We start from the raw sequence: 15,916 nt of genomic DNA, 5'->3' as shown, positions 1-15,916 counted from the left end.
CCACAGCAGCATAAATATTATAATCACTAAAGGAACCATGTTTGTACATTCCACTCCTAGGCATATGCCATAGAGAGCGACTCTCACACACAAGAAGCCAGAGACAATCGGAATGTGTTCCTGACAACCAGGTTCCCGACAGCAAGTTCTGTGAATCACTCAAGGCATAGAAAACAAAGAGGTATATAAGGCAGATTCCTATGAAGGGTGTTAAAGAACAAAAAAAAGAAAAGATAAAAAATTTGTGATCATTTGCATCAATCACTAGATACCATGCTCTGTGACTGGCTAAGGAGCAGGCTCAGTTGGTAGTGAGCTTACCATGTGAGTACAGAGTACAAAATGTGTGCTCAGAACCTGACACCTGGAGGCTGAAGAGCCAGCTTAATTGTTATGAGCCTATACTGCACTTCCAGAGGACCTGAGTTCAGTTTCCCAGCATCCATGTGGGCAGCTCCCAACTCCAGCTTCAGGGGATTCGATGTCCTTCTTCAGTCCTCACCTTGCATTGGCGTTCAAGTACAAACGCACACACAAAGACACACACACGTGCACATAAATAAAAACCTTCAACAGATAGTCTAGCACCCAACACACACACCACACACACCACACACAAACACACACACACCACACACTCACTCACATACATACACTTTCAACACTTTTTTTTTTAATGTAAGCCAATTAAAAGCCAGACAAAGGATTAGAAGTTTCCTCAAAGATGATTAAAAAAAAAATGCCAATAGGCACGAGAAAAGATGTCCAACATTGTAAGCCATTAGGGAAATGCAAATTCAAACCACTTCACACCCTCCAGGGTGGTTAGAAGAAAAAAGAAAATGAGGAGCATTGGCAAATTGGAGTCCTCACACTCTGCCAGAGGGAAGGTACAGTGGGAAACAGTTGGCAGCTCTTCAACCCACTTGAGCATAGGAATTTCACATGACCCTGCAGCAACCCCACCCTGGGGAATAGCGCTAAAAGAATTGAAAACAAATGTCAGGACAGCCAGGACTACACAGAGAAACACTGTCTCAAAACAAACAAACAAACAAACAACAGAGAGAACTAAATGAAAACAAAACAAAACAAAAAAATAATGTCTGGTTGGATGTTCTCACCACCAGGGGTCATTACCAGAGAAGAACCCAGGAGTCCATCAACTGGTAGGCACAATGCCAATACAATAAAAATAAAACAAACAAAAGCTACAAAGAGGAATGGAGAAGTGTTTCGTGCTGCAATGTTGACTCTGACGATCAATATGCTAAGCAAAAACAGATGCAATAGTTTGGCTCCTTACTGCTGTGATAAAACGCTGGCCAAAAGCAACTCGGGGAGGAAAGGGCTAATTTGGCTTAGAAGTTATTCTCCATCATCTTGGAAGCCAAGGCAGGAACTCAAGACAGGAGCTTACATCAGGAAAGCCAGAGGAACTCTGCTTACTAGCTTGCTGCCCAGGGCTTGCCCATGTACCTTCTTACACACCCATCTGACTAGGGAATGGTACCACCCACAGTGGGCTGGGCCTTCCCACAGCCATCATCAATCTAGAAAATATCCCACAGGCCAGTTTGATAGAGGTAATTTCTCAACTGGGCACCCCCTTCCCAGGTGTGTCTGGTAGACAATGACAGCTATGCCAAAAGCCAAACACAAAAGGCCGCATATTTATTGTATGATTAGAAAGTAGACTTGAACCGGGCGTGGTGGCGCACTCCTTTATTCCCAGCACTCGGGAGGCAGAGACAGGCGGATTTCTGAGTTTGAGGCCAGCCTGGTCTACAAAGTGAGTTCCAGGACAGCCAGGGCTAAACAGAGAAACCCTGTCTCGAAAAACCAAGAAAGAAAGAAAGAAAGGAAAGAAAGAAAGAAAGAAAGAAAGAAAGAAAGGAAGGAAGGAAGGAAGGAAGGAAGGAAGGAAGGAAGGAAGGAAGGAAGGAAGGAAAGGAAGGAAGAAAGAAACAAAGAAAGAAACAAAGAAAGAAACAAAGAAAGAAACAAAGAAAGAAAGAAAGTAGACTTGAGCCTTGGCGTGATTCTGTCCTGTGCGTCTGTTCTGTGGAACGGGAGGCAGTTGTTTTCCATCCAGCTTCTCCCACACCGAAGTGCGCCCCTCCACCTCATGGAAGACTCGATGGATATGGCATGAGTCCTCTTAGGCCTCAGAACTACCTTTTCGGCTGTGAACTAAAGGCTGACAAAGACTATCACTTTAAAGTGGATGGTGATGAAAATGAGCACCAGCTGTCATTAAGAACGGTCAGTTTAGGAGCAGGGGCAAAAGATGAGTTACACATCACAGAGGCAGAAGCAATGAACTATGAAGACAGTCCAATTAAAGTCACACTGGCAACTTTGAAAATTTCTGTACAGCCAACAGTTTCCCTTGGGGGCTTCAAAATTACACCACCTGTGGTCTTAGGGTTGAAGTGTGGTTCAGGGCCTGTGCACATTAGTGGACAGCACCTAGTAGCTGTAGGGGAAGATGCAGAGTCTGAAGATGAAGATGAGGAGGACGTAAAACTCTTAGGCATGTCTGGAAAGCGATCTGCTCCTTGAGGTGGTAACATGATTGCACAGAAAAAAGTAAAACTTGATGAAGATGATGAGGACGATGCTGAGGATGAGGAGGAGGAGGAGGATTTTGATGAAGAGGAAACTGAAGAGAGGTCCCAGTGAAGAAATCTGTACGAGATACCCCAGCCAAAAATGCACCAAAATCAAACCAAAATGGAAAAGACTTAAAACCATCAACACCAAGATCAAAGGGTCAAGAGTCCTTCAAAAAACAGGAAAAGACTCCTAAAACACCAAAAGGACCTAGTTCTGTGGAAGACAGTAAGGCACAAATGCAAGCAAGTCTAGAAAAAGGCGGTTCTCTTCCCAAAGTGGAAGCCAAGTTCATTAATTATGTGAAGAATTGTTTCCGGATGACTGACCAGGAGGCTATTCAAGATCTCTGGCAGTGGAGGAAGTCTCTTTAAGAAAAGGGTTTAAACAGTTTGAAATATTCTGTCTTCATTTCTGTAATAGTTGATATCTGGCTGTCCTTTTTATAATGCAAAGTGAGAACTTTCCCTACTGTGTTTGATAAATGTTGTCCAGGTTCAATTGCCAAGAATGTGTTGTCTAAAATGCCTGTTTAGTTTTCAAGGATGGAACTCCACCCTTTACTTGGTTTTAAGTATGTATGGAATGTTATGATAGGACATAGTAATAGTAGTGGTCAGATGTGGAAATGGTAGGGAGACAAATATACATGTGAAATAAACTCAGTATTTTAATAAAGTAAAAAGAAAGAAAGAAAGAAAGAAAGAAAGAAAGAAAGAAAGAAAGAAAGTAGACTTGAGGTTGCCTGAGGCTGGGGAGTGACTACCAACTGGCACAGGGGTTTATTTTGGAAACTTAACTGTTTCTCGTAGTCAACTGAGGGTGGCCCAACCTTGGGAATATACAAAAACTTCTAAGCCTTGTAACCGGCTAAAGAGTGAAACTTCAAAAACAAAACAAAAAACAAAAAAGGTGTTGAGCATCATGGCACACACCTTTAATCCCAGCACTTGAGTGGATCACCACTGGGGCTACTGAGTAAAAAGTCCTCCAAAATAAACAAGTGAAACTCAAGCTGGGGAAAATAGCTCATACCCAGAGTCATGGTGCTGGGGAGACAGCAGCAATAGAATCAAGCAATTCTGCAACTACATACTGAGTTTCATGGCAGCCAGGCAAAGGAAGGGAGGAAGGAGAAGAGTGGAGGGCAGAAGGGGGCAGGGAGAGAGAGGAGAGGGAGGGAAGGAAGAGAGGGATAGAGGGAGGGAGAGAAGGAAGGAAGAAGGAGAGAGAGGGAAGGAAGGAAAGAAGAGAGGGATGGAGGGTGAGATAAAAGGAAGGAAAGAGAGGGGGAGAGGCAGAGAAGAAAAAAAGACAGTGAAATCCTCTGTAGTATGAAAATTATAGCTCAGGGAAACAACACACAGCCACAAGCAGATGGGGGCTTGGGATGCGGATAAGCTAAAGAAGATGGCTCCCTGATCTTGGGCCTCTCCACTCCTGAAACTGGGCAATGTGAACAGAACCCCAAATCCAATGTGTAAAGAAGCCCAAACAATATATATCCCTGCCCCTAGCACTATAAACCAGAAGATCCAGAAGCCAATCTTATCTAAGCAACCACCTAGGACGAAGCTCTGTAGAAGCTGGGGGTGGAAGTGGGGGTATTCAGGAGGTAGAAATAAGGTAGCGATGGGCTGAGGATGTGGCTCAGGCGTTAGAAGGTTGCTGAGAATGAGTGTGAGGCTGGGTTTCACCCCAGCACCGCAGGGAGGAGGGGCAAGGCCATAGCAGCCAGCACAATCTTCCAGAGTTCTTACCTAAACCCTGAGTGGTCTCCAGCCCCAGAGAGTCCTGCACTGTCACTCAGCAAAGGAGTCCAGTTCCAGTAACCACTTGCAAAGGTTCAAAAATATTGAAAACAGGTTTCATCTAATAGTGACTATTTCTGAGATAGGATCTCTGGTAGCCCAGGCTGTCCCTGTATTCAACGTGTAACTGCGGAGGAGATTAAACTCCTGATCCTCCTGAATTCTAGAACGTCAGGTGTATGCCACTGTGCCCAGCTGCCTGTGGTGCTGGGGACTGAACCCAGGGCTGTGGGCACACTAGGCACGCTATGTTCCTAGCCCTCACTGCTCTTTTATAGGACCTTTTTAAGGATTATGGATATGCGGGACTATATAACATGCTTAGTGATTTGGGGTTTTGAGACAAGGTTTCACTCTGTAGACCAGGCTGGCCTCAAACTCAGAGATCCACCTGCCTCTGCCTCTTGAACGCTGGGATTAAAAGTGTATGCCACCACATTCAGCTGCTGGGTGAATTGTAAAGGACTTTTTTCTCACTTTAAGTCATGTGTTTTTACTATTATTGATTGTTGTTATTTTATCATTATTATTGCAAGTGTGTTATTATTAATTATTATTATTATTATTATTACAGAGGTGTATGATGTGTGAGTGGAAATTGAGTCTCTCCTTCCAACATGTAAGCTCTGGGGGATAGAACCTAGGTTGTCAGCTGCTGAACCACCTTTCTGGCTCTAAATTATATATATATAAAGATTTATTTACTTATTATACATAAGTACACTGTAGCTGTCTTCAGACACACCAGAAGAGAGCATCAGATCTCATTACAGATGGTTGTGAGCCACTATGTTGTTGCTGGGATTTGAACTCAGGACCTCTGGAAGAGCAGTCAGTGCTCTTAACCGCTGAGCCATCTCTCCAGCCCCTAAATCATATATTTTCAAAGCCTTGACTTAAGTGATCTCTTAAGTGGTCATAGCTTCTCACCTAGACTCTACTGCATCTGAATATTCATGTAATTACATACCAAAAGTACCTTTCTGCAAGATACAACCTAGATAGAGACACTTTCCAAAAACAAAGTTTCCCTCGGGATTTAAAATAGCTGGAAGGTAATCTAAAATTGGATCTAAGCTTCCTCTCTTACCAGAGAATGGCAAACGAAGGCGGTATTGACTCCCAACTAAGGTCAAAAATTTTGATTTTCATAATTCCTGGGCTATCTGTTCCAGAAATGTGTCGTTCCAGTAAGCACTTCAGAATCTTTATTTCTACAATAATCCTAGTCACTAAGTAATAAGCCCATGTCCACTTCCCTTTGGCTGTGGGAAACACAGATGGTTCTGGAGGAAGCAAGTGACCTGACCTTTGACCCCCCTCAGCCTCCCTGACACAGAGGACGTGACTATCCTCGGAACATCAATTAGCTACACATGCAAATGAAGATAACAGGCACCACCCTCAAAGGAGAACCCTAGGGAAGAAATGAGACACTTGGCTGAGAATGGGAAGTCCCAGTCCATTACTGCAAAAAGGTCAAGGCCAGAACCCAAAGCAACTAGTCACATCCACAGTCAAGAACAGAGAGGATAGATGGATGGATGGATGGATGGATGGATGGATGGATGGATGGATGGATGAGTGGGTAGATGGGTGGGTGGGTAGGTGGATGGATGGATGGATGGATGACACGCACATACTGCTCAGCTCACTTTCTTCCCTTAAAAAAAAAAGATTTATTGCTGAGTAGTGGCAGTGTTGCCTTTAATACCAGCAGAGGCAGGAGTATAGCTGTAAATTCAAGAACAGCCTAGCCTACAGAGCTAGTTCCAGAACAGCCAAGGCTACACAGAGAAACCCTATCTCAAAAAAATAGATATAAAAATAAAAAAGATGTATTTGTTTTTATTTATTTATGTGTGTGTATATATATGTATACACATAGGGATGTTGTATACACCTAGGGATGATGCAGGCTTATTAATGTAATTGATGGTTCCGTCTCTATAGCCAGTCCTCACTGGCTTCTGCAACAACAGCGAGCGGTAGTGACTGATATTTTAGGACTGTGTGTGTATATGTATATATACACACACACACATATATGTTTTCTTTTTGAGACAGGGTCTCTCTATGTAGCCTTGACTGTCCTGGAACTCATTTATGTAGACCAGGCTGGCCTCAAATATCAGATATCTGCCTGCCTCTGCCACCACACCAGGTTCTATTTTTATCTTTTAGTTATTTATATTTGTGTGTGTTTGTGTGTGGGTTGATACACTTGAATGCAAGTGCCCACAAAAGCCAGAAAAGGGATGCTGGCCCTCCCTAGCACTTGAGTCACAGTTAGAAGCCACCCTACCTAGGTCCTCTGCAGTGCATACACTTAACCGGGCCATATTCCCTGCCCTGCTGTCCTCTTTTACACGGTCCAGGACCCAAACCTAGGAAAATGTGCCACTCCCTTTTAGGCTGTGTCTTCCCATATTAATTGACACAATTACAGAATCCTACCACAGACATGCCCATAACCCAGCCTGATCCAACTCCTCACTGAGACCCTTCCTAGGGGACTTCAGACTGCACCAAGATGACCAGTCAAAAGCCCAATACAACTGTATTTGGTACTTTTCTGTGGCTGTGATCAAACATCAGAAAGAAGCGTTTATTTGGCTGGGCTTATTGGTCCAGAGGGATAAGAGTCCATCTTCATCATGGATGGGAAGTACAGCAGGAGGCCTCTGGAACAGCTGAGAACTCGCATATCAAACCACAGGGGAAGCAGAGAGCAAACTGGGAATGATGGCGTATGGTTTGAAACCGCAACACCCACCCCGTGACATATGTCCTTCAGCAAGGCCACACCTCCTAACTGCCCCAACAGGACCACTACTTGGGGACCACATCTTCCAACGTCTGGGCCTACATCTCACTGAAACCATGATTAACAATGATGAACACCATGAATCGGTCGTGTTAGAGTGGACAGTGGCTGTTGGGCCTCCTGTGTTTTCCCTTTGCAAAACCAAAAGCAAAGTAAATGTCCACATACCCAAATGTATCATTTCAATTAAATGTCTGTACACTTGGAAATAAGTTGGCTTCAAATCTTGCTCAACTTTCTCCTCTGCATGCTAAATCATAATCGTCTCTAAACTGTCTCGCAAAAAAATATCTAGTTAAGAAACTCATTTCAAAAATTAAAACTAATGAAGAGGGAGGGATGATGCAGGCTTATTAATGTAATTGATGGTTCCGTCTCTATAGCCAGTCCTCACTGGCTTCTGCAACAACAGCGAGCGGTAGTGACTGATATTTTAGGACTGAGGTTTCTGTAAAGTTAGTGGACTGAAGAAAGGCAGATGTTCTTGTTCCTCACCCCCACCAACAAGCTTAGAGGAGTGGGAAATGTAACCAACCAGTAAGGGAGGCAAAAAGCAGAAATGACTGGATGCATTAGAAATCAATGCCGTCTTTCGTGTATCACATGAAAGTTTTGGAGTCCCGGGGTTATGGCTGGTGTTGAGTGGGTGTTTACAGCCAATAGTTCTCTGTCATACACATGACAGAGGACCCTTGGCTTTGCTGGGATATCCCTTAGCTTTCTCACTGTTGTGATAAAATAGCTGACATAAAGGACTTACAGTTTCAGGGGTTCTTGCATGGTTTGTAGGCCCCCAGGCCTTCCGTTTCAGGTTTTTTTTTTTTTTTTTGCATGGTTTGTTGGCTCCCGGAACTATGGTTTCAGGGGTTCTTGCACTGTTTGCTGACCCCCAGACAGTGAGAATATGAGATGGAGGAGGTTAACCGCCTCCTGCTAGTCAGAAATCAAGATGAGAAAAGGGGACTAGGGACCAGGTATGATCTTTAAAGACATCCCCCCAGTGACTTACTTCCTCCAGCAAGGCCCTACCTAAATAAAGTTTCCAGAACTTTTTACAAGAGCAGATGAAGAACATTCTGTTTTGCAAGCATAGCAAAGGCCTACATATGTAGATGGCTGCGTCTTCAGGTGCAGTTAGTGTGGTGATGCCTCTCTGACAGTGATGCTGAGGCAGAGCGTAGCACAAGCTGCTGATGGCACTTCCTGGGCTGGACACCCATCCTACAGGACCTCCCTTGAACAAGGGTCAGAAAACCCTTGGCCACAGACCCATGGGTCAAATCGAATCTTCCACCAGCTGTTGTCAGTCTATGAGTCACAAATGAACTCAACTTTTTTTTTTAAAGCTTGGATGGGGGGAGAGGGGAGGGAAGAGGCTGAAGGTGTCACTCATAGACAGAAGGCTTGCCTGATATCCATGAAGCCCTGGGTTCCATTTCCAGCACCACATAAACCTGGTATGGTGGCTCACACCTGGAAGCTGAGCAACCCGGAAGCAGAGGTGGGGAGATCGGAAGATGATTCCAGATATGTGTGTGGCGTTTGAGGGCAGCATAAGCTACCGGAGACCCTACCTCAGGAAAAGGAAATTAGTAAAAGGGATCACATAGACTGGCATGTAAAAATTCAAGTGTCAAACCAATGTCACCTTTCATTCATGTATAGTCTGTGTCTGTTCCATGCCACAAAGTTGATTGTAGAAAACAGAGATACTTCATAGCCTACAAGTCTAATATGATTCTAGACCTTTACAGGAAAAGCTGGCTGATTTCTGTCAGAGTGTCCTGTTCAAGATATTTCTTCTTGTTATTATCCTTTCTTTTTTTAAAGATTTATTTATTTTTATTAGTATGAGTACACTGAAGCTATCTTCAGACACACACTAGAAGAGGGCATCCCATCCCATTACAGATGGCTGTGAGCCACTAATGTGGTTGCTGGGAATTGAACTCAGGATCTCTGGAAAAGCAAGCAATTAGTGCTCTTAACCACTGAGCCATATCGCAAGCCAGCCCTTGTTCTTATTCCTGACTTTTTGTAACTTGTTCGGTTTGTTTTTGAGAAGGTGGCTCACTCTGTTGCGAGGATGGCCTAGAACTTACGATGTAGCCCAGATGGACTTTGAACTTGACACTACTTTCTCCCTTAGCCTATAGGCCTAAAAAGACAAATAATCTCTCTTTCTCCATCTACAACCGAGCTATGGCCACAGACGCATCTTTAAAAAAAAAAAAAAAAAAAGTGAAGATAAGAGTATTACTATGTAGACTAGGCTAGTCTCAAACTAATAACCAGGTCTTTGCCTCTGAGTGTCAGGATTTTAGCCATGTGCCACCACACATTCAATATTTTTTTACACAAGATATTATTTTTAAAAACGTTTTTTGACAGGGTTTCACTATGTTGCCCTGGATGGTATGGAACTCAATATATAGACTAGACTGGCATCAGACTTACAGTAATTCTCCTGCCTCTGCCTCCCTGGTACTGAGATTAAGGACATGCACCATCATGAACGTTTGAAGGTGCCACAGATGAATGGTATCTTCCTCTATTGGCTATCTTGAGACAAGGCTGCTCACTAAACCCACACCTCACTATTAGGCTAGACTGACTGGCCAGCAAGCTCTCAAGCTCCTCTTGCCTCCAGTCCCCGACCCCAATGCTAAGCTTACAGGCATGCGTGGCCATGCCTGCCTGGCTTTCTCCATAGTTGAGGAGGGAATTGAACTTAGGTCCTCAATCTTGCACAGCAAGCTCTCTTACTCCCTTACCTACTGAGCCATTTCCCTGGACCCTTCAATAGTTTTTGAAGGGTGATTACCCAGAAGGACCAGAGGAACTGGGAGGGAGAGGAGACTGTTTAGTAAGTTGTCTCTGTCTCTGTCTCTGTCTCCTGCTGTGAATCAGATGTTAAGCTCTCAACTACTGCCCAAGTGCCATGCCTGACTGGCTGCTGCCACACTCCCAACCATGAGAGCCGTGGCCTCATCCTCTGGACATGTGAGCCCCTACAAGTTCTTCCTTTCTTTTATAATCCCTTTGGTTATGGTGTCTCCTTACAGCAATAGAAAAGTAACCAAGGCAGTCATTCTCACCTAAGTAGTGAGTTCTAGGCCAGCCTGAGCTACATAAGACACTATCTAAAGGAGGAAAGGGGGTGGGGTGGGGGCTGGAGAATTGACTCAATGGGTAAGAACACTTGTTCTTGCAGAGGACCTGGCTGGATTCCCAGAACCCACATGGTGGCTCACAACCATCTGTATCTCCTGTCCCAGGGAATCCAGTGACCTCTTCTGACCTCCGTGAGCACCAGGCATGCATGTAGTGCACACATATACATGCAAACAAAACACTCGTATACAAAAATAATAAAATTAATAAATCTAAAACGGATCTGTAAAGGCAAGAGAAAAGGAGGCTATGGCTCTGTGGTAAGACTCAAAGTCCAGGCCCAGGAAGGGGGGGCAGCAAATGATTGTAATTGGCAAGTGAATTTATAATGAACAATGTCTACCATAGTCAGTAAGAACCAAAGGCGGAGCAATGGTGGTGCACACCTTTAATCCCAGCACTTGGGAGGCAGAGGCAGGCAGATTTCTGAGTTTGAGGCCAGCCTGGTCTACAAAGTGAGTTCCAGGACAGCCAGGGTTATGCACAGAAAGCCTGTGTCAAAAAAGAAAGAAAGAAAGAAAGAAAGAAAGAAAGAAAGAAAGAAAGAAAGAAAGGAAGGAAGGAAGGAAGGAAGGAAGGAAGGAAGGAAGGAAGGAAGGAAGGAAGGGAGGGAGGAAGGAAGGAAAAAGAACCAAAGAACTTACAGAGAAATTAGTGTGTGTGTATATATATATAACTAATGTGTATATTATTACATACACACATACATATACGTATATATAACTTGTATTTTACTGTATAGTTGTGATATATTGTGTGTATACATACATGTATATTATATGTGTGAGAGTGTGTGTGTATACACACACACACACACACACACACACACACACACATATATATATATATATATATATATATATATATATATATAGAGAGAGAGAGAGAGAGAGAGAGAGGCATGCTAAAAGAGGTCTTCTCTGTAAATAAAGGATACATCAGCTATAACAAGAATCCTATTAGGACCAGCAAGGTTATTTTTAGGAGGAGGACTCTGGTTACACAAAATAAGGAAAGGGCACCTCCTGCTAAATAAAGCAAGCTGAACTCTTTCCTCACATAACTGCTGGAAATAGGCATAGCAGGGCTTAAAGAAGAGGAAAAGTCTATAAATAAAAATAGAAAGGGGGAAAGATTACCACCCAAAACAAGGAAAACAGACTAAGCTCAGCATGTGCACACGGGGACACATAGGCAGGCATGGGCAGGAACACACAAACAGGCACTAGAGCACGCAGCTACAGAGTACCTGCCGGGCGTGCAGGAGGCTCTGCCTTGTGTGATGCGCTTCCATGGAACTCCTTAGCCAAGAAGTTTAACGAGCTACTTCACAAGGCCCAGCCACCTGTTACATTGTTATTTTGGCCCATCTATTTTCAAAGGCAACCTTGACACCAAAGCCAGAGACACACCACCATAGCAACAAAGGCAGCAGGGTGCTGGAGGATGAATTTTAAAGGAGTGACTTATAGCCCCTGCAGGGCTAGAAATAAACAAATCCTTAGTGTCCGTTTCTGTGACACTGTGACACACATTACCACCCGGCACACTAGGACTCAGGTCTCCCACCCACCACTTGGACATCAGATGCTCCAATATGTCAACCGCTGCACCACAGGATCCCCCAGGAGAAATTTTAACTAATATATTTGTGTGTGTACACGTGTATAGTATGTGTGGTATATGTTTGTGTGTACATATGCACATGTGTGTCCGTGTGTGTGTCCGTGTGTGTGTGTAAGCCAAAAGTTGACACCAGATGTTTTTCTTGCTTACTTTTTGCAGCTGTTTCTCACCGGAGCTCACAGGGTTAGCCATTCTAGCTGCCAGGAAGTCCCGGTGATCCTAACTCCATCTCCTCAGTGCTAACTAGCGCTATCAAACTTAGGGACCACACTCTGTACCCCAAGTCAGGCCTAACCAGCCATCTAAAGAGCCAAAGAAACACGAAAAGCAGCAAAAGGGGGTGGGTGGATGGGTATCCTATGTGCTCAAGTTAGAAAGAGGCTGGCTCTTTTCCTTGGCTAACATGGATTAGTGGCAGGGACTGAGGTGGGGTGCAGCCTGTAATGTCCAAGTTCCAGAATACTGGGATTACAAGTGACGGCTGCCAGGGCTGAAGACATGGCAGGGGTTCGGTTCCCAGCACCCACATGATGGCTCACAATCCATAACTTCAGGTCCAGAAAATCTGATGCCCTCTTCTGACTTCTGAAAGTGCCAGGCACAGGGTATCATACACACAGGCAACACTCTCATAGACATAAAATAAAATGGGTAGCGGGGAGGGCTACACCAACGTCCAGAATTTTCCTTGAGTGTTAGGGATGCAAACTCAAGTCCTCGTGGTTTTACGGCAAGCTCCTTTACCTGAGCCATCTTCTAAAACAAGACAGTTTCCAAGGTGAGTCATATACTCCAAAGAGGAAACAGAGTCTAGTAAGGCATTTAAAAGCGGGAGACTGGCATTTCACAATGCCTTCGTCACTGGCTGTCCCCCACAACGGAACGATGGCTTTCCTCCCTTACGTTTGATCAGCTCTCCTTCAAGTGACCAGTGCCTTAGACAGGCAGAAAAGAAGGGAGCTTTTTGTCTTTGTTTAGTTGTATTGCTTTGGGACAGTGAAGAGGAACCCTGACATGCAGGATCACACACACACACACTAGACAAGGTCTTGCTGAGTTAAATCTGAGAGTCTAGACTCAGGTAAGTGGAGCCTTTGTAAATGAAATCAGAGATGGCACAAGTCGAAGACTCAGGTCTACTAGTCAGTCACCTGTCTACTTTGCACTTTGAGGTTGGGTTTCAGACCCCGGACAAGCAGCTGAGTTGCATATTTAACATACCAAAGTGGACCTGGCCTCCAGGTTCTCCCAGCATCCCTCAGCTCTGACCTGTTACAGGACATGGCTGGCATACCCCTCTCCCAGGTCTTCCCTAAATAATCCAGACATTTTGGTCTCTCTCTGCCTCTCTCTTCTCTTATTTCCCTTTGCACTGCAATTTCACTGACCACCCCCCCCTCCTGTGTAGCTGGTGAACTCCCATGAGAGCTGCCCCCAATAAACCTGCCATTTTACTTTAATTTGACTTGAATTGGCTCATTTCACCTGCGGAGATAACTTCTTGCCTAGTACAACCTAAACTGAAAGTCCCTGCTAAGGAGAGCTTAGCTGGCTCAGGGTGTTTAGTGGAAGAAGACAACAAGAACAGAAGAAACCAAACTTTTAGGAATAATGATGAGTCTCTTCTGGGGTGATTCTTTCTGTGGGAGGAGGCAATTAGCAGGACTCTCAGTGTCAGCATTGCAAGGTGTGGCTGATTAGCCATCCAAAAAGCGCCAACAAAAGCAGAAAGCAAGAGATTACCCTGCTGGAGATGAGCCGCACCCACAGGCCTGTCTCCGGCAGGGCTTCCAGTCTGTAGCTGGGGTGGACAAGTCCTACCCCTACCCGGATCCCAAGAAACACCCAGGGCAGATCTGAGCCTAGCTTGGAGCAACACAGCTCCTGCCCCAAAGCTGCAGTTGATGAGCCCAGGAGAGCACCCCCTCCACCCCACTCCGCCCTGCTGTATCTTTTTACTTTGTACTCAGTTTAAAAGGAAAGGCCTAGAAGGCCCTTGGGGTAAACTCTTCCTCGGCCCACGTCTCCAGCGGAGACTGTAGGCCAGGACAACCCTGAGGAGAAAGCCACTCTACAGATGAAAAATAGATGAATATGTGAAGCATATTCACCGATTTGGCTGCTTTTGATCTCAGAACCTTGCAAGGACCTCTTATCTTTAAAAAATAAAATGGCTGGGTCAGAGAGATGACTCGGCAGTCAAGAACAGTTGCAGCTCTTGCAGGGAAGCTAGGTTCAGTTCCCAGCACCTGCTTATAGATGTCTGTAACTCCAGTTCGAGAGCTAGCAACATCTCCACTGAATTGAATGCCAGCCTGGGCTATAGAGAGAGTTCAGGGTTAACCCGGGCAACATATAGAGATCCTGTCTCATATGCCCACCAAAAAAATAAAATAAAATAAAATAAAAACTAAAATAAATGAATAAAAATAAACACTGATTCTGACAGACAGAATCAACACCAAGAGGGAGAGATGGGGGCAGGGGGAGAAAAGAGGAGGGAGGGGAGAGACACAAACTCCAGAGGGAGTGTGAGAAAGAGGCCGAACCACTGTAAGTAATGGCTAATTTTAAATACACTCACCCATCTCAGAAGTGTTTTTCTTGAGGACCCAAAGGGGGATTACTCCATTTAGACAACTAATAGCCTAATTATTATTTTTTTAAACAGAAAAAGCAACTAGCAAGCTCTTTTTCAGCCAGATCTTGGCGAGAAAACACATCTACGTACAACCATATCTACAGACCGTAAGTCATCCTGTCCAAAACCGTAAAGACACTGGGCTATGTCCAAATTTCCGTCACACACAATCCAAAAGAGATGAACAACTGAATCGTGACTCTGTGCACTTTCACTTGGACACTGTGCCTTTATAAGAGAGGGAAAACAACCTAACCAAAAACAATAGGCTTTCAAGCCAGGTGTGCTAGGTCACCCCTGTAACCCCAGCACTCAGGGGCTCGGAGACTGGAGGACTGCAGGAAGAGTGAGGCCAGCCTGGGTGACAAAGTTCTAGACCAAGGTGGGCTACAGAGCAAGAAACCAAACCAAACCAAAACAAACCAAACAAACAAACAAATAACCCACTGGTGGGTGGTAGAAGCGGCTCAGCAGTTCAGAGCACTTGTGATTCTTACAGAGGACCCAGGTTCAATGTCTAGGACCCAGATGGAGGCCCACAACGGTCTGTAACTTCATTGCCAGCTGATCCAATGCCCTCTTCTGACCTCCATAGGTAGCAGCCACCAAAGCGGTGCACAAACACATATTCAGGCAAAATACTCGTATCCATAAGAAACCCTGTCTCGAAAACAAAAACAAAAACAAAAAGCTCAGGGGGGGAATAAAAAAGGATTTGCCCCCATCTTCAATAGACTGGGGCTAAGTCTCCAGCTTGCAAGGTGTAACTCACGCCCCAGTAACCAAAAGCAACTCAAGTTGCCAAGCTTTCTGCCCGTGGGAGGGTTAGATAACCACTTCCTTATCTCTCACCCATGTCATTAAGCTAAAGGGCTATTTTCGAAGCGTGCTTTGAGTACTGAGAAAACCACACTCAGCAAATGGGGATCGTGAAAGAAGGTGGTGTGCATGTCTGTGGTCATTTCAGAACAGGGCAAACTCAGCAAAACCTTCCTGAAAGAGAACCACCGACCCCAGCGAATCACACGTTCCAGGAGACATGCCCAGTGGGAGCTGGCTCAAGCACAAGGTTCTCATCTGGCAACTGCAGTCTTCAGGAAAACCAGCGGTCCAAGCAATAAAACAACAGTGGCCACCAGATGGACGAAAGGACAACTCCATGTGTGTGACCCATACATATCACCTGTAGTCCTGGCTACTTGGGAGGCTAGGGAGGACAGC

At 44.8% G+C, this 15,916-nt stretch overlaps 1 protein-coding gene and 1 pseudogene across 1 annotated transcript in view; one reads left to right on the top strand and one right to left on the bottom strand.

The window, feature by feature from the left end:
• The window catches only part of Pitpnc1 (phosphatidylinositol transfer protein cytoplasmic 1), a 265,819-nt gene that overhangs the window by 230,540 nt on the left and 19,363 nt on the right, over nucleotides 1–15,916 (bottom strand). The gene's annotated exons all lie outside the window — the stretch shown is intronic.
• On the top strand, nucleotides 2,114–3,249 carry LOC110306221 (nucleophosmin pseudogene; annotated as a pseudogene).

Source organism: Mus caroli, unplaced genomic scaffold, assembly GCF_978045245.1.
Source record: "Mus caroli unplaced genomic scaffold, Mus_caroli_1 scaffold_13, whole genome shotgun sequence".
Taxonomy (NCBI): domain Eukaryota; kingdom Metazoa; phylum Chordata; class Mammalia; order Rodentia; family Muridae; genus Mus; species Mus caroli.
This window is presented reverse-complemented; position numbering and strand designations above follow the sequence as displayed.